At 34.4% G+C, this 19334-nt stretch overlaps 1 protein-coding gene across 1 annotated transcript in view; it reads left to right on the top strand.

Annotated features, from left to right (window-relative positions):
* The first annotated feature begins 390 nt into the window (after window positions 1–390).
* The window catches only part of Pcdh15 (protocadherin related 15), a 942952-nt gene continuing 924008 nt past the window's right edge, over window positions 391–19334 (top strand). The window contains 1 exon segment of the mRNA XM_047552806.1: window positions 391–563. The gene's annotated coding sequence lies outside the window, so the exon portion shown is untranslated.

Raw genomic sequence — 19334 nt, 5'->3', positions numbered from 1 at the left:
ACAGTACAATAAAGCAGTTAACAGTGATGATCAGTGGGACATCAATTTGTCCTTTGGGCTGTAGCACCTGCTACTAATTGGTGCAAAGAGCTCACCAGTCACTACGTGGCTTAGCACACTCAGCTGTCTCTTGAATATGCTGTGAGGAGCAGGATAGCTAATTGCTGCTGCTTCGGTGTCAGTGAATCAACGTGCTGAGCTAATAGCCACAGATAGAGGGCAGACAGATTCCTGCTAGCAGCTTAAGAGTTAGTTTCTTGCGATAACTAAGGCAGTTGGCATACACCTCAGAACGTGGAGAATGATGGTATGCCTTCTAGGTTAATATGTTGAGGTTTCTCTCTCTCTCTCTCTTTTTTTTAATTTCTGGTAAAATGTTCATGATGATACAACAGTGGAAATTAATGCCTCACAGGAACAAGAAGTGTATGGTGTGAAAGAATCGTCTTGAAACTAGATTATGAGCATTGGTTGTTTTTTAAAGGGATGTGCAAGAGACAGCCTTGACAAGAAAACTTACTTCATAATCTTACACGGACTAAAGATGAAACTTTAAATTGCAAGTAAGTTTTTTCCCCAAATCCTTTTCTTTTACTTTCAAATTTAGACAGCAAGAAACTACAGAGAAAGTTATTTCAGTACAATGCGTCTCTGTTATGATATCACTTTCTGTTATGCTTGGTCAAAGAACAAAGTAGTAATGATGTGCAGATAATTATTTGCTGAAAGAATAAGCACAACTGCCTGTTCTCTTATTCTTTTGGATTACTGAGTGATATTGTAATTTTGTTGAGATGTCAATGTAGTATTTAAAAAGACACATGCTTTTGAATTATACCTGTTTGGTTTGTCATTCAAAAAAATTAATCCTCAACCACTTTCTGTACTTCCTTATGCCTAAAAATTATAGAAAAACAGTATAAAAATTAACATGTTGTGTTTTGTTTTTGTGTGTGTAAATACTGATGCTTTATGAGTGATAGTTTCTCAAGGTTATATACAGGTGGTAGGCAAGTTAAAGCTGCTAACTGCATCACAATGTGTAATGTTCTGTTTTGTATTTGGTTATACTATACGGAATCCTGATGTCTTTGCTATAAGCATTTCAGTGCATTAGAATATTTCTCCCATTTAAAAGTATCCAGGATCATTAAATATTTAGAATTTGAATCTAGGTAGACCCTATCCTTTTAATACAAAATTAATACTGGACAATCTTAACAGTTTTCCTACTTTGTGCTGTGGTTCTGTGATGCAAACATACGTTGGTAGGGGCAGAGTAGGCGGGCCTAAGTAACAAGTTTCTACCCAGACTGCTGGAAATCTAATTTGTGACTCTTGTACACACAGATAGTCATCGAGTTGATGGAATTGTAGCAAACATGCACAAAGCCATTGTTAACTAGAGCATAATACAAAGCCCTCGTGTAAGGTTAACTCCAAGTCATATTCATTTACTTTCACAGAAGAGCCAGTTGTCAAACACAGTAACCAAATACTGAAGTTATTGTGTTGCTTAGCATTACAGAAGCAAAGTATTTGTTTAAAAAGGCACATTTTAAACTAAGAATTCTGCCAGTAATAAGAAATTTTCATAGACATATTCATGTGAACTTTTTTCTCTGCAAATTGACTCTATTATTAGTTTTGTTAGTTTGCTTACGTTGTGGCTAAGTGTAAGTCAGTGCATTCATCTATACCTGTGAGTCTTCAAGTTTCAGCAACTTGATCCCCTTGACTCTGAACTCATTCTCCTATGAAATAAAGTGTAATTTAATGTGTGCCCAATTCCACTGAGTGGTGACCTTCTAACCTCTCAGTTGTTGCAGTGATGTGTTGAGCAGGGACTGAATTCTCAAAATTTGCCTCAAAAATTATCCTTAAGCATTAACTGTTAAGGGACCTGAACAGGTCAGAGTTTGTACTATCTCACTATGAACTGCCTCTTACAATATTATGGAGTGATTTTGAAAATTGTTTATAAAGAGATTTTAATAAATCCTTTCTTTTTCTGGATTTTTTAAAAAAAATTTGATATATTTTATTATTATTTGATGAGATTAGTGTGTGAACTATAAAACTACTTTTAGTAACATCAATAATATTAATCCTAGGAAAAATAACCTCAGAGTTAAAGTGAAATGTTCATTATAATTCATTTCCTTAACCTTTCTAACATTAAATTCTGCATAATATGCATTGTATTTTTTGTTAGCATACAAACTTCTCTCTCTCCTTCCCTAATCTTTTTATTTTTTTACCCTTTTTGCCATTTGCAAAAATTCCTCAGCATTTTAGTCATAGCAAAAGGTAATTATTATTTTTCTTATCAAAGGAACTCACTACTTTGATCCCAAATTTTATATCAAGCAAATAAATGTTGAGTAATTAATTATTCCTGATTATAAGGATTCTTGCTTTCTGAATAAATAATAAGCCTTTATAATAATAGTACAAAGTTAAAAAGAAGTAATCCCTCAGGTGTGACTGGTTTATATCAGTAGATGAGTGTACTACCTACCCCTTGATAATGAATGTACAGGTAGAATTGCAGACAGCAGGAACTTGTATTCCTCCCTATATGGTATAAAATAATGTAGAAATCTCATAAACCAGCTGTTATCTTAACACTTTTCTAGCATAGAAGCCCACTCTACATAGTTACATTTTATTGTGGTTCTAAACCTGGGGAGAAATATATGATCTTCAGTTTCTCTCAGAGTCTCAACCTTTGAATAAATTAAAGTTGGCAGCAATAATAATATAAGCAAAGAGACCACACTGCTACTTATTGGAATGGGCATGTTTATTGTCTAAAATTTTAATTTTACTGTGATTCTATGCTAAGAGTAGATTTTGGTCATTGTCTCTTTTTACCTTTTTCTATTTTTAAAAGTAAGTTCTTCTTACTGGAATCACAGGAGTACTGGAAACATTTTGTTTTTCTGCTTTCACATGCATAATGAGGTGACACAATTATAATATTGAAATGATTATTTTAGACAAAATTGACCTTCCAAAACTATTTTCATCATTCTCAAATAAAATGTGTTTGGATATAGATGTTTTCTCTTGTAATGGGATTTTTATGTGTTATCACTTTATAATGTGACAGACTACAGATTCAAAACTAACAATGACCTATGGGGTTTCATATAGCAGTTTCATCCTCATATATCACCAAATTTCATGCAAAGATACTGGAAGACACTGTGGGAATTCATTAGTGCCTGTAGTCAATTTTGAGTGAGAAACAAGAGATACTGTGAGTAATTTATAGCAAGATTATGTTCTCTTGGTGGAGTCTCTATAAATTCCAAAGGTTAAAATCACTCAAAAACTGAATTAACATGTAACTTTCTTTTAAAAGAAATAGAGGAGTCACTTAGGTTGAAAAGGCAAAAGACCAGAAAATATACACAGAAATTACACATGCAACCATGGCCTCCTTACATGTAGGATGGTAGTTAATTTTGATATGGGAATGAATAATATGACCTTGAAGTAGAATCACTGCCTGCGATGTCTCAACCAAAGTGCCAGACTTAGAGGAATATGAAGACTAATGTGACTTCAAGTTAGTCTGTAAATACACTGCATGCTAATGTGTTAGACAAACACACACATACACACACACATACATTCATAGACACATACATACACTTATAGACACACACATACAATTTATTTTTTAACCTAAGAAACAGAAACCTCAGATTCTGGTTCAAGGATAAAAATGGTTTTCCTTGGAAACCTCAGCACATCCCCTAAACATTGTTTCCTAAGTGTTTACACGTAGGACTCAGCGTTTCAGAGTTTTTGGAGGATCAACCAGGATAAGGAATAAGACACTTGCAAATCGCTAAATAAGTTAAAATGTAATAGTTTTAATCATGCAGCAATCACTTCTTAAGATGATTTTTGTGTGTGTATCAACAATAACAGCAACAAAATAATTTACCCTATAAAGACTAAAAGTTTCTCCCTGAGCACTGCAATGCACAAATGTCCTTTTTGTCTTAAAAGTTGTTTAAAGGTTGCACTCAACCTTAAATATCAGATCATGGCTATTGAGGCTACAAATGCAAAAGTCGAAAGTAGTCATTATTTCAAGAAACTAAGGAAAATAAAGCATTTCTCTTCTTCAGGCTGGTAAATGGAAAAATTCAATGCTTGCTTATTCTGGTCCTTGATGGATATGATATTGACAGGAGGTGGAGCTTTCTGTACTGCTTTTAGAGTGTAAGTATTCTCAGGCCATGGCAGATGTGTAGTTCGCATTACTTTGAAAAGTCATTCATTCTAATGCCTAGTGAAAGGGCGGGTTTCAGACAGAATTAAGCACTGTTTCCTGAATGAGGGAGGACAGCAGTGATTGCAATGAAGTGCATCATTCAAATGGAGCCCAGCTAATGAATACTCTCCCTGTTGTTTTCATGGAGGTGTCAGAATGAGCCTTTTTTGATTCTGCATCACTGAATCCTTATGGAAATGCAAATTGTTTATCCAAGGACAGTGACTTTCCTTTTTGCTTTATCATTTAAGGAACTGATTTCTTCAACTTTGCAGCACACCATTGGAATCCAGAGAAGGGTCATTAAAACTGTATGGGAGGTTGCTATTTCTTGACAACGTTACATTTCGCTCTGAGAGACAGAGACACAGAGAAGTCACAGAGAGACACTCACAGAGATATACAATCAAAGAAAGATACAGAGATAGTCATACAAAGAAAAGGAGAATGAGAGTGAATGAATCAGAGTGAAAGATGAGCATAATAGTGAAAGATAGAGAGAGAAACTGATATACACAGTGAGAAAAGAACAGAAAGAGAAGTTCAGAGAGGAGCAGAGGTAGAGTGACAAGAAGAATACAAAGTATGATAGAAACAGATTGAGGGCAAAGGTAAACAGAGTCCAGGAAGACAAATGGTAAACAAAATAAACAACAACAAAAAAAAATAGATGGGGAAAGGGTGAAGAGACAGAAGATCTAAGAGCCAGACAGACACAGAAAGGGAAGTGAAGGAAGGAAAGGAAGTGAGGAAGGAAAGGAAGAGGGAAGAAGGAAAGAATAGGAAGACAGGAGAGAACTTGGCATCCAGAAACAGAGAATCAGAGAGACAGTGTATGTGTGTGTGTGTGTGTGTGTGTATAAATATATATGTGTGTGTATATATATATATATACATATATATGGGAGTATACATACACATATGTATATGAGAAATAATATGTATGTGTATATGAGTTGTATATGAGAAAGTGTGTGAGGTGAGTTTTCTCATTTTTGAAATTGTTGCTATAGAGAAAGGATGGTAAAGCAAAGAATGCTGAACCAGATGGAACTGAGCTTTAATTCTGCTCCAGTTTCTTATTAGCAATGAGCAAGTGATTTAATCTCTGTGAGCCCTGGTTTATGTTTAGAAAAGGTAATAAAAAGCATATAGAACACATATATACAAGACATCTTAGTACAGGACCTGGAACAAAGGACTGTGTCAGTGAAGGGGGGTGATACTCCTCCTCCTTGTCTAGGTAGGATCCTTGAAAGCAGAATCTTTGGAGTCAGAGCTTAAGTCAAATTCTTTTACCTTAGTTTTCATATAATCTAGTAAACCATTTAATATTGATAAGTTACAGTTTTTTCATCTGTAAAACTCTGATAGTCTTTTCTACCACATAATCTTGCTTTGTGAGTTGAAAGAAAGCATATTTCATTTGGAGTTTTGCACAATGTATTTTAGCAATTCCACTAACTAGCTCAGTGTTGAGAATTTAGTGAGTACTAAATAAATATTTAATAAATGAATGCATATTTGTTCTGAATATTAGTTTTCATGAAGGAAGGGAAAGCTGAAATGATGTTTTGGTGTTTTAATATGAAACATTGTGCTAAAATGGTTAATTTCTCCTTGCCTGCTTTTCAAATAATGGTGGTATTGATTTGCAGAAGTGCCAGAGCAGATTTCTCTCTGCCCTCTATACTACTTTCTTATTTGAAATAATAATAGTTTTGTCTGTGAACGTTTTTCTTATCCTGCTGGGGATTTTGTTCATTTGTATTTAATTGTTTGATACAAGGGCTGTTTGTGGGAAAGAGAGGGAATAGGAATTTTGGAAAAAGTAAGTGAATTCTTACAATAAGAAGAATGAAAGTGAACTAGGAATAATAGTTTGGAAAAGGCATAAAAATGAGAGGTACTGGGAATTGGACCCAGAGACACTTAACCCCTGAGCCACATCCACAGCCCATTTTTATATTTTATTTAGAGACAGGGTCTCACTAAATTGCTGAGGGCCTCACTAAGTTGCTGAGTTTGGCTTTGAACTTGCCATCCTCCTGCCTTAGTCTCCCGAGCTTGAGAGGCTGGGATTACAGGTGTGTACCACCGCGCCTGGCTGGATTTTTTTTTTTTTTTTTTTTTTAAGTAAGGATAAACATGTGCTTACTTTTCTGAATTCCAAGAAAGGGTGGGAGAAAATATAATCAAAAATGATGTGTATGGATTATAACTGAAAATGTACACTGTAAAAGTACTAAAGTTTTTTCTAGCTCTAAGGTATATTATGAGAAAATAAAGCACTTTGGCAGAAAATAACTGAAGAATCCAAAATTTAAATGGCACTTGCTTTTTTTTTTTTTAAACCTTTAAAAACATTCTTAAATTTTTGAATACTGAACTGTCATCAGTAAATAAATGATTTCTCATGTATGACTACAGTTGGAGAAAACAGCTGAAGAATGTATGTAAGAGTTTGGTTGAAAGTTTTTTCTTTCCTTTTTTGTTGATGTTTTGTTAAATTCACTTGATAAATGAATGGAGAAAGAAATATTGAGACTCTACCATGTGCTAGGAACTGTGATGATGCTTTTAAATGTCATCCCTTTAACCTCTGCCAGGTAGGTGATGTAGAACATCTAGATGTACCCTCCCAGATTAATTTTACATCCAAATATCTTTAGGTGTTGAGAGTCTATAAAACAATCTTATTTCCTATTTTATACTGTGAGTATGAAAGAGAATGCTGTTTTGCAATATTCCCTGTTGCTACATTGGTGTGCTAACATTTTACAGAAAATAGCACCAAAAAAATTCAGGCATCTTTACAAAGTTTATTGAAAATTTTTCACTTGTGTTATATGGGGTTCTGAATAACATACATTATGTGAAATTTTATTTTGTAATCGAAAATCAGGGTTAAGAGTAGAATAAATTTCAGCAAACAGATAACAAGACTTCATTTTTTTGTATTTTCAAATAATTTTGCAAATGATGGTAACTTCAGTGGAAGATATTGTGTAATTGAAAAAATGCTAAAAGAAAGCATGTCTGAGTATTTATGGGACATAATATATGTCTAGTAAATAGTTGCCATTTAGATATATTGTCCCATCAACATTTATATATATACACATGCTCACACAGACACACACATAAACACACCTAAAATCATACACACTCTTAAGCAGTTTCTTAAGTATTTATGTTTATTCTATTCAAAGCAATAACTGTGCACTGTTGGTTGAGTGTATCTGAGTTCAGTCCCCAGTACTCCCCTGCAAAACAAAACAAAAAACAAATTGTGCATCTGATGAAAAATACATAAGTTCATGACCTTTGAATTTTGGGATCTGAATCTGTTGGTCATTGTAAGTCAAAGCCATGTCCAGATATATGGACAGATATACAGATATATGGAACCCAATAAGGAAACAAAAGATCCCTGCCATGTTGTTGCTTAAATCCCTAGGTCCAAAGTCAGTCTATCTTCTTTGAAGTTTTCATCCTTGTTAATTTTGTGGTGCCCAGAGTTTGTCAGTTGTAATAAGAAAGATATGGGAAGAATGTAGCTATTCCATCTTAGTGGAATCAGAAGTCTCCATAATCAACTTTGTAAAAACGTTGTTCTACCTCTTCTGTGTAGACAATTGACAGGTAGATGAGCAAGGATTGAAGAGGCCAAAGCAGTAACCCTGGTAAGAGAAATGTGGCACAACCTAAGATATTTGTGGTGCGGGTGATCAGAAGTGACTTTTGTTCTGGATATAGTTTGCCAAACTTAAAGAATGTATTTATGGCTCAAACATGATTATGAAAGAAAAAGATACTGAATGACTCCAAGATTTTTGAAGTTGTTACCAAGAAAGGGAGGATGAATGTGCTTAAAAGGAAACCAGAATTTGAATTTTGAACATATTATATTTGAAATGGATATACTATATATAAGTTATATTACTCAGCAGGTATATAACTCAGAGAAGCAGTCAGTCAGAATATAAATTTTAAGAAAAGTAGACTGTGACTTGAGATCTGAGACTCTGTAAAAATTAGATAATGTCTCAAATTCTGTTGATGGTTGAAGAAAAGCAGCAACTAAGAAACAAAACATTGTTTTCAAAAATTGGAGGTCATTAGCACTCATGACAAGCACTATAGGTGCTGCACCAGTACTGACAAATAATTGGCCTAGAATTATATTGGTGATTATTATTTTCATTTCTTTGTTCTAATATTTACACTTTCAAGAGCTTACTTTTGTTCTCTGTTCCTTCATGTGCTTTTTCATAAATATACTCTCTTATCTTCATGAGAGTATTAATTATATTTATGTTCCTCTTAATGAAGTCTCATTTGGCACATTTTATAATAGTTCCTCTCTTTGTTTCCATGTTTTATTATGTGTGTTTATTTGTTTTCCATTTTCCCAGGCTCCAAGTTTTCCTCAAAGAGACTGATTAATTGATTATTCATGCCTCTCTACTTACATGTAAGAATTTACTTGTTAGGAAATGTAGGCTATAGAAACAAACATACCCTCATATTTAATTACTTACTGTTTATTTTTTGTTCATATAACTATCTGCAGGCTGTTTTTATTTCAACAGTATGTTGGAGATTTGTGAATGATTTTTAATTCGTAGCTTCCAAATTTACTCTGAGTCTTTACATTCCCACGCAACTTTCTTGGAATAAGAACAAGCAGAAGCTTGTAAAGGAGGTTCAATGGGTCAAAACTGGACCGATGTGGCACATGTAACTTTTCACATTCCTTTGTCTGTATCTCAGACACATGGTCACTTTTAACTATCAAGGAAAGTTGAGATGTGATTTTGCCGTTTGCCATAGAGACAAGGGAAATGGATTTTTATTAACATAATGGTGTCTTTATCACTAGTAACAAGGTACCGAAGAGCTCTTTGGAGGAGCTCTTTGTGAGCAGCTCTTGTCCATAGGTGGGCATTACTGTGATGTAATAAAGCAGAGGTGGACTTAAGTCCCATGACTCAAAGTTTGTGTTTCTCTGGCAATTTCTTCAGAAAATAAGAGCTAAGAGCTATGGAAAAAAAGAAGGATGGGGAGATTGCTTGGAACTTGAGGGGGGATCCTGGTAATTTAACTGATATTCTTAACATAAATTATCCCACCTGATACCACTATCCTTTTTTGTTTTTCACGGTGTTCCCTTTGTGAAGTTTCAGTTTTTACAGAGTCAGTTGACTGGTTTGTTATCAATACCCCCACCCCCCACCCCCAATTTTGCCATTTGCAATGTAATTTTCTGTACTCTGCTAAATAGATTACTGGTCTTCCACCCACTTTCAAACTTCAGTGAACTTATAGAATTCACATATTTGCTTTTAGCACTTTTTTATTGTTTTAATTATTTTAATTCATTACCGAGTTGAATATGTAGACAATGACAAATAAGTATATTTGGTCCATCTAAGATCTTAAACTCACTAATTTGCATTTCAAAATTAAGAGACATTGTTTTGTGAAATGATTGTATTATAAATAGTTATTTATACATGAAATCTAAAACTCAAAAGGGTTTTTTAATGTGTTAGACAACATATCACAAATATGCAAATTGTTCTTTGTAAAATGGTAGTTAGGATTGTTGCTTCTTTGGGAAGATTTGGTTGTGAACATTAAGTATGGGTGAATTCCTTGCTAGTGGAGTATATTTGTAACTATTGTGTCATTTCAAAGTTCTATCTGTTGCTTAAACATACCTTTATGCACACACACACACACACACATACACACACACACCAGGCCAGCCTTACCACCATACTCCTTTCTGCTGCAGTGCAATTTAAAATTGAACATGGATGTACAGAATATAGTGTGAGCAAGAAATAAGCCACTGCACAACTCTTCAGGAAATTTTCTATCTGGCAGTTTTTCAGCATATCACAGGGTAAAAACTAAACAAGAGGCACAAAAGAAAAAAGATTTTTGAATAAAGTACAATATTCAGCAGTCACACACAGTATGTCATAAGGTTTTTGTTTGTTTGTTTATATCAAAGAGACTCTTGTATATGTTACAGAATTTCTTGTTTGTAAAATTAGTTTTAAGTTATGAATGGTTTTGAAATCACCCAGAATGTTAGAGGTGTTTATGTTGTCTTGCAGGAACAATTGCCACAGTTTCAGAGATCTTCCATGATGCCTCCTTGCTTGAATAGTTAGGGTTATTCTCATTAGGGAGATGAATGGTTTTCTTTGGAATCTCACAAAGGCAATGATCAAGCTTCCAAGGGACCTTAATTAGATAAGGATTTAGATTCATAAGTTCAAATTCAACTTCAAATTCAATGACTCACTGAGTGAATTATTAAAGCAGTTTCACTGCTTTCATTGCAGTCTAGTTTCCAACTTTATTTCTCTGAAATCCTCATATCAATGTCACCAAAGACCTCCTCTTTGCTAAACTTAATGCAGGAGTTCTTGGCTTGCATTCAGTGTTTGATATTGTTGACTATTTCGTCTTTTATTTTTCATAGCACAGTTTTTTCCTCTTTAAAATTTAAAATTCTGATTTTGTTTGTTGTTTGATTTTTAATCTTACTTCTCATGACACATTTCAGGTTCATTTTCAAGTCATTCATCCTCTGTGTATGTCTTAAAAGTAAATATCTGAAGTATTCCTCACATTTGTTCTTTCATTCTTCCATACGAATTCTTTGGTACAACAGCTACTATTGCACTCTTGACTAATTTATATCTGCAGATGGAACTAAAATTGTATCCCTAACATCTCCAAGTTTCATTCCAGAGGTCAGGCATGCATCAACACTGCCTCTTGGAAATTCCCTTTAGTTCTCCTGTATTTCAAATTCACTGTGAATGAAATTAAGCTCTTGCTTCATCCTCTCATCTCTGCTTCCTAACTTCTTCTTCCTTACATTCTTATTTCAGTGACTGATGATAACTTACATCAAATTTCAAGTTCAAAATATGTATATCAGCCCTGATTTCTCCTTCATCCTTTCTGCTAATATTCTGAAGGCCATATTTGCCTTTTAGTTGTACTTCCTCAAATAGCTGTAGAGTCAGACCCTCCTCCCATTATTTCTGTGAGGTCTTCATCATTTCTCACCTGAAACCCAAATCACCTCACCTGCTTTCCCTTTTGTTACACGCTATGCCCCCTTCCTCCACCTCTTGCCTCTGCTTTTCTCTATAGTGCTGCCAGTCTTATCATTTCATTGCCCTATTAAAATACTGCTGCTTTTCTCATTCTCTTCGTCCAGGCTCTTCCTTGTTCATTCTTCTCCTTCTCCCTCTGTCTATTCAAGTTTATTCAAAAGAAAAGATAAAGGAAATTTATTGTTCTAAATAATGGAAATCCCAGAGACATAGAACTGGTTTGCTCTAAGCATCACTTGAATTAAAGATCAAATATGATGGTGGTATGTGTCTGCTTATTGACTGTCTTTGTTGGGTGAGTCAGTTCTCAAAGTCTAAATGTTTACTAACAGTGGTTTTAGGCTCACACCATTCAAGCACCCAGTATAAGCAAAACTAAGAAGGTCCATGCCCTGAGTGATTCAGGCCAAAATCAATATATTGATTCTGCTTCACTCTGATTTACCTGCATTAGTACATCTAACCTATGAGAAGAGAGTGAAAAGCACAGGACTCATCCTAATTCTTATACTGTCTCTTGGTTCTGGGAGAAGAGGCATTTCCAGGTAATGTATACATAGTATGACTTGACTTACAAAAGAGAACAGTTGAAAGTAACTGAAGTGGTAAATAATTTAACAGCCTCTTGCATTGAACCTAATTATTTAGATTTTTGATGTTAATATTGACCATCACTACTGATGTATGCACCCTTAGGCATATTTTCTAAAAGTCAAAATTTAAAGGTTCAAAATTATGTACTTTTTAATTAAAGGACTTATTAATGTAACATATGTATCCAAATATCAACTACAGAGAATAAATATTAAGAAGTATGTCTGTAATCCCAGCAGCTCAGGAGCCTGAGGCAGCAGGATTATAAATTCAAGGCCAGTCTTGGCAACTTAGCAAGACCCTGTCACAGGATTAAAAGAAAAAAGACCTGGGAATGTAGCTCAGTGGTATATTGCCCCAGGTTCCATCTCCAGTACTACCAGAACAAAACCCCAAAAGTATGTTACAGTCAGGTATAGATAGTGGTGCATGCCTGTAATCCCAGATACTTAGGAGGCTGAGGCAAGAGGATCGCAAGTTTGAGGATGGCCTGGGCAATTTAGTGAGATCTCAAATTTAAAAATAAAAATACAATAAAAAGGGGAAGGGGTGTAGCTCAGTGGTATAGTGCTTGCCTTCTATCTGATAGGCCCTCAATCTCCAGACCTGAAAAAAAAAAAAAAAAAAGACTCACTCAGAGTTTTGTAGAATGCATTTTTGTCTTTTCATATTTATATATAATATTTTTAGAATCTTTTAAATTTTGAACTCTATTCTTTCATGCATTCTTTAAGATGTTTTCCTTAGTTTTAAAATAATCAGGGTCATGAAATAATTGTATGATGTGATTCACTAATAAAAGGAGATAAACACTTTTTACATCAAAATTGACATTCTACCTGAAGATGAAATCTTCAATGATAGTTAATTTTGAGACACTAATTTCATGTGTGTGTGTGTATGCATGTGGTTCTGAGGAATGTGTATGCATGTGGTTCTGAGGTGTGCTAAACACACCATCTCCCACTAAACTACACACCCCTGCCCATCAGTCACTAATTTTTTAGGCTAATCTTCTAGACTAGACAAGAAAAATTTACAACAAGGAACTGATGTGATAGTACATAGCAATATAAATGTGTTTATATAGTTAACCTTGAAAGGAATGAGCAAGCACATTTGTAGTGGAAAGAATGTGAGGACTTGCCATTCCATGTTTTATTTTATTTTCATTGTTTTTAAAGTAATAAGAATTGTTATTTTAGTAACTGACACAGACTGAAGGGAAGAAAACTCAAAGTCAAGAATACTCAAAGTAAAGAATAAATGATAAAACACTATAGTTTGTCATTTCAATGTATTGACACAGGCTCAAGGATCTATAGAAACATATTCTAGGAAGCATCCCCTTCATTAGAAATTTGCTATTATAGGAAACATTTTCTCGTATTTATATTTTCAGTATCAGTGACCTTTGTGATATCAACAAATATCATTAAATGAATAAATCAGATTTGCTCCTCTAGACAACTATTTTTTGTGAATAAGCCATGCTTCATATCTTTGATTTGTATGAATGACATTATTATAGATGTTTGATATCTGATGTCCTCTGGTCCTCTGAAAACTTTGTGTAATATATTGTCTATATTTTGAACTGATGTTTTTGAAGAGTCATTTATGGAAGATACTATTCTAGAAGCTCCTACTTTCATTGGTGACAGTGGTGAAGGAGTATGATAAGGTGCCTATTCTTGGTGAGCATGCATGTCATATGTAATTGGTTCAAAAGCAGCATTATGGGTTTAACTGTGGACTCCTCAAGTGATGTGATCCTCTTAGAATGCCTCTCAGCACTGACAGATTGATAAGAACATGAACATCACACTCTACATATTTTCCAGTTTTGTTCCATACATTTAAAAATTATATAATGATGACTGAGGGTCATTATGAGAATTTTACTTTCAGTAATCCCCAAAATCAGTTAAATATTTTATATTACTGTACCTGGAGAAATTAAAGAGCATATTATAGCTTAAAAGTGGTCACTCAGAACAGTTGTTGAATGAATGAATATCTAGGAACTCAAGAATTAAAAAAAAAGAAAAGAAAAAGAAAACAAATTTTAAAAATATCTAGCAATAATGTTTCTTCTCACATAAATTTCAATATTTTTTCACTTTAATTAAAGTTTGAAGTAATACAATTGGGTACTTATAGCCAATAGTTTTCAATATCATAAGCATAACCTTTCCAGTATAAATAAATCAAATAGATATAGATAGATGCAGATGTAAATGAAGATATAATTAATAAACTTCCCATAATTTTTTTTGGGAAAGCTTAGGATATTTTTTATTTTGGTTTCTTTACAGATACAGAATATATGTAAATACCTAAGATAAGGAATCTTCATTTTGCAGTGGCTCTTTAAGAAAGGAACCTCATTAAACAACACTTAAAGTGGTGTTTAAAATTATATATGACTTTTACTAAACATTCCAGGAATTCTAATTGAATACATCTAATCCTTTTTATCCCACAAAAACATGGGCAGCATATTTGGATTAGAAAAATATTATCTATATTTTCCTATTTAATTTATTAAAATACAGCAAATTTACCCAATCCCAAATAAGACTTGGCTTATGAAAATTCTCAAAAGAAAAACTGGACTTGCTATTTTATATTCTCCTAATGATTAATTTATTAAATAAGAAAAATAAATATGAATAAAACACATGTCTATGTGAATAGAGATTATATTTGTTACAGTCAATAATCATTTTACATTATCTATTGTATTTTGATTTTTTTTTCTAGATAGTAGTTTTATTTTTTTTTGTTTATTTATTTATTTTTAACGTTTACATAGGGTAATGATGTTTATTATTTTTTCCCTTTCCCCCCACCCCTCCCATCCCTCTTTTCCCTCTATACAGTCCTTCTTTCCTTCATTCTTACCGCTCTCCTTAGCCTAACTCTAAACCTAACCCTAAACCTAATGCTAACCCCTCCCAACCCCCATTATATGTCCTCATTCGCTTATCAGCGAGATCATTCGTCCTTTAGTTTTTTGAGATTGGCTTATCTCACTTAGCATGATATTCTCCAATTTCGTCCATTTGCCTACAAATGCCATAATTTTATCATTCTTCATTGCGGAGTAATATTCCATTGTATAAATATGCCACAGTTTCTCTATCCATTCATCAACTGAAGGGCATCTAGGTTGGTTCCACAATCTGGCTATGGTGAATTGAGCAGCAATGAACATTGATGTGGCTGTATCTCTGTAGTATGCTGATTTTAAGTCCTTTGGGTATAGGCCAAGGAGTGGGATAGCTGGGTCAAATGGTGTTTCCATTCCAAGCTTTCTGAGGAATCTCCACACTGCTTTCCAGAGTGGCTGCACTAATTTGCAACCCCACCAGCAATGTATGAGTGTTCCTTTTTCACCACATCCTCGCCAACACCTATTGTTGCTTGTGTTCTTGATAATCGCCATTCTAATTGGGGTGAGATGGAATCTAAGGGTAGTTTTGATTTGCATTTCCCTTATTACTAGGGATGTTGAACATTTTTTCATATATCTGTTGATTACTTGTACATCTTCTTCTGTGAAGTGTCTGTTCATTTCCTTAGCCCATTTGTTGATTGGATTATTTGTATTCTTCGTGTAGAGTTTTTTGAGTTCTTTATATATTCTGGAAATTAGCACTCTATCTGAGGTATGGTTGGCAAAAATATTCTCCCACTCTGTAGGCTCTCTCTTCACATTTCTGATAGTTTCCTTTGCTGAGAGAAAGCTTTTTGGTTTGAATCTATCCCAGTTGTTGATTCTTGCTTTTATTTCTTGTGCTATGGGAGTCCTGTTAAGGAAGTCTGATCCTAAGCCACAAGTTGAAGATTTGGACCTACTTTTTCTTCTATAAGATGCAGGGTCTCTGGTCTGATTCCGAGGTCCTTGATCCATTTTGAGTTGAGTTTTGTGTAGGGTGAGAGATAGGGGTTTAATTTCATTCTATTGCATATGGTTTTCCAGTTTTCCCAGCACCATTTGTTGAAGAGGCTATCTTTTCTCCATTGCATATTTTTGGAACCTTTGTCTAGTATGAGAAAATTGTGTTTATTTGGGTTTGTGTCCATGTCCTCTATTCTGTACCATTGATCTACCTGTCTATTTTGGTACCAATACCATGCCGTTTTTGTTACTATTGCTTTGTAGTAGAGTTGAAGATCTGGTATTGCAATACCCCGGCTTCGCACTTGCTACTGAGGATTGCTTTAGCTATTCTAGGTTTTTTATTCTTCCAGATGAATTTCATAATTGCTTGCTCTATTTCTGCAAGGTACATCATTGGGATTTTAATTGGAATTGCATTGAATCTGTATAGCACTTTAGGTAGTATAGCCATTTTGATAATATTAATTCTGCCTATCCAGGAACATGGGAGATCTTTCCATCTTCTAAGGTTTTCTTTAATTTCTTTCTTTAGTGTTCTGTAGTTCTCATTGTAGAGGCCTTTCACCTCTTTTGTGAGATTGATTCCCAAGTATTTTATTTTTTTCGATGCTATTGTGAATGGGGTAGTTTTCCTAATTTCTCTTTCTGAAGATTCATCACTTATGTATAAAAATGCATTGGATTTATGAGCATTGATCTTGTAACCTGCTACTTTACTGAATTCACTTATGAGTTCTAAAAGTTTTCTGGTGGAATTTCCAGGTTCCTCTAAATATATAATCATGTCATCAGCGAACAGGGATAGTTTGAGTTCTTCTTTTCCTATTCGTATCCTTTAATTTCTTTGGTTTGTCTGATTGCTCTGGCTAGAGTCTCAAGGACGATGTTGAATAGAAGTGGGGAAAGAGGGCATCCCTGCCTTGTTCCAGTTTTTAGGGGGAACGCTTTCAGTTTTTCACCATTTAGAATGATATTAGCCATGGGCTTAGTGTAGATTGCCTTTATAATGTTTAGGAATGTTCCCACTACCCCAATTTTTTCTAGTGTTTTGAGCATGAAGGGATGCTGTATTTTATCGAATGCTTTTTCTGCATCTATTGAAATAATCATGTGATTCTTAACTTTAAGTCTGTTGATATGGTGAATGACATTTATTGATTTCCGAATGTTGAACCAACCTTGCATCCCTGGGATAAAACCCACTTGATCGTGGTGCATTATCTTTTTAATATATATTTGTATGCGATTTGCTAAAATTTTGTTGAGAATTTTTGCGTCGATGTTCACTAAGGATATTGGTCTGAAATTTTCTTTCCTCGATGTGTCTCTGTCTGGTTTAGGTATCAGGGTGATATTGGCTTCATAGAACGAGTTTGGGAGGGTTCCCTCCTCTTCTATTTCATGGAATAGTTTGAGGAGTATCGGAATGAGCTCTTCTTTAAAGGTTTTGTAGAACTCGGCTGAGAACCCATCTGGTCCTGGACTTTTCTTTGTTGGTAGGTTTTTGATGACCTCTTCTATTTCATTGCTTGAAATTGGTTTATTTAAATTGTGTATGTCCTCCTCGTTCAGTTTAGGTAATTCATATGTCTCTAGAAATTTGTTGATGTCTTCGAGGTTTTCTGTTTTGTTGGAGTATAGATTTTCGAAATAGCTTCTAATTATGTTTTGTATTTCACTTGTGTCTGTTGTGATGTTTCCTTGTTCATTCCGAATTTAGTAATTTGAGTTTTCTCCCTCTTTCTCTTTGTTAGTGTGGCTAAGGGTTTATCAATTTTATTTATTTTTTCAAAGAACCAACTATTTATTTTGTTAATTTTTCCAATTGTTTCTTTTGTTTCGATTTCGTTGATTTCGGCTCTGATTTTAACTATTTCCTGTCTTCTACTACTTTTGGTATTGGTGTGCTCTTCTTTTTCCAGCGCTTTGAGCTGTAGTGTTAAGTCGTTTATTTGTTGATTTCTACTTCTTTTTTTGAATGCACCCCATGAAATAAATCTTCCTCTAAGTACTGCTTTCATAGTGTCCCAGAGATTTTGATACGATGTGTCTTTGTTCTCGTTTACTTCTAAGAATTTTTTTATTTCCCTCCTGATGTCTTCTGTTATCCATTCATCATATAATAGTGTATTATTTAGTCTCCAGGTATTGGAGAAGTTTCTGTTTTTTATTCTGTCATTTATTTCTACTTTCAATCCATTATGATCTGATAGAGTACAAGGTAGTATCTCTATCTTCTTGTATTTGCTAACAGTAGCTTTGTGGCATAAAATATGGTCTCTTTTAGAGAAGGATCCATGTGCTGCTGAGAAGAAAGTGTATTCGTTCTTTGTTGGATGGTATATTCTATATATGTCCGTTAAGTCTAAATTGCTGATTGTGTTGTTGAGATCTATAGTTTCTTTATTCAATTTTTGTTTGGACGATCTATCCAGTGGTGAGAGAGGTGTGTTAAAATCGCCTAGTATTATTGTGTTGTGGTCTATTTGATTTCTGGAATTGAGAAGAATTTGTTTGACGTACGTGGATGAGCTAATGTTCGGGGCATAGATATTTATGATTGTTATGTCTTGCTGATTTATGCTTCCTTTAAGCAGCATGTAATGTCCTTCTTTATCCCTTCTGACTAGTTTTGGTTTGAAGTCCACATTATCTGAGATGAGGATGGATACTCCAGCTTTTTTGCTGTGTCCGTGTGCATGGTATGTTTTTCCCCATCCTTTCACCTTTAGTCTATGGGTGTCTCTTTCTATGAGATGAGTCTCTTGCAGGCAGCATATTGTTGGATTTTTCTTTTTAATCCAATCTGCCAGTCTGTGTCTTTTGATTGATGAATTCAGGCCATTAACATTCAGGGTTATTATTGTGATATGATTTGTATTCCCAGTCAATTGACTCATATTTGTTTTTGACATGATTTGGTTTCTCCTTTATTTGGCTATTCCTTTAGGCTACCGCCTCCTGTTGCTGATTTGCATCGTTGTTTTTCATCTCTTCCTCATGGAATATTTTGCTGAGAATGTTCTGTAATGCTGGCTTTCTTTTTGTAAATTCCTTTAGCTTTTGTTCATCATGGAAGGATCTTATTTCATCGTCAAATTTGAAGGTAAGTTTTGCTGGGTATAAGATTCTTGGTTGGCATCCGTTTTCTTTCAGGGCTTGGTATATGTTGTTCCAGGCCCTTCTGGCTTTTAGGGTCTGGATTGAAAAATCTGCTGATATTCTTATTGGTTTCCCTCTGAATGTAATTTGATTCTTTTCTCTCGCGGCCTTTAAAATTCTGTCTTTATTTTGTATGTAAGGTATTTTCATAATAATGTGCCTTGGCGTGGGTCTGTTGTAATTTTGTATGTTTGGAGTTCTGTAAGCCTCTTGTACTTGGTTTTCC

This window comes from Sciurus carolinensis, chromosome 5, assembly GCF_902686445.1.
Source record: "Sciurus carolinensis chromosome 5, mSciCar1.2, whole genome shotgun sequence".
Classification (NCBI taxonomy): domain Eukaryota; kingdom Metazoa; phylum Chordata; class Mammalia; order Rodentia; family Sciuridae; genus Sciurus; species Sciurus carolinensis.
The sequence above is the reverse complement of the archived record's forward strand: the minus strand, read 5'-3'. Positions and strand labels throughout refer to the sequence as shown.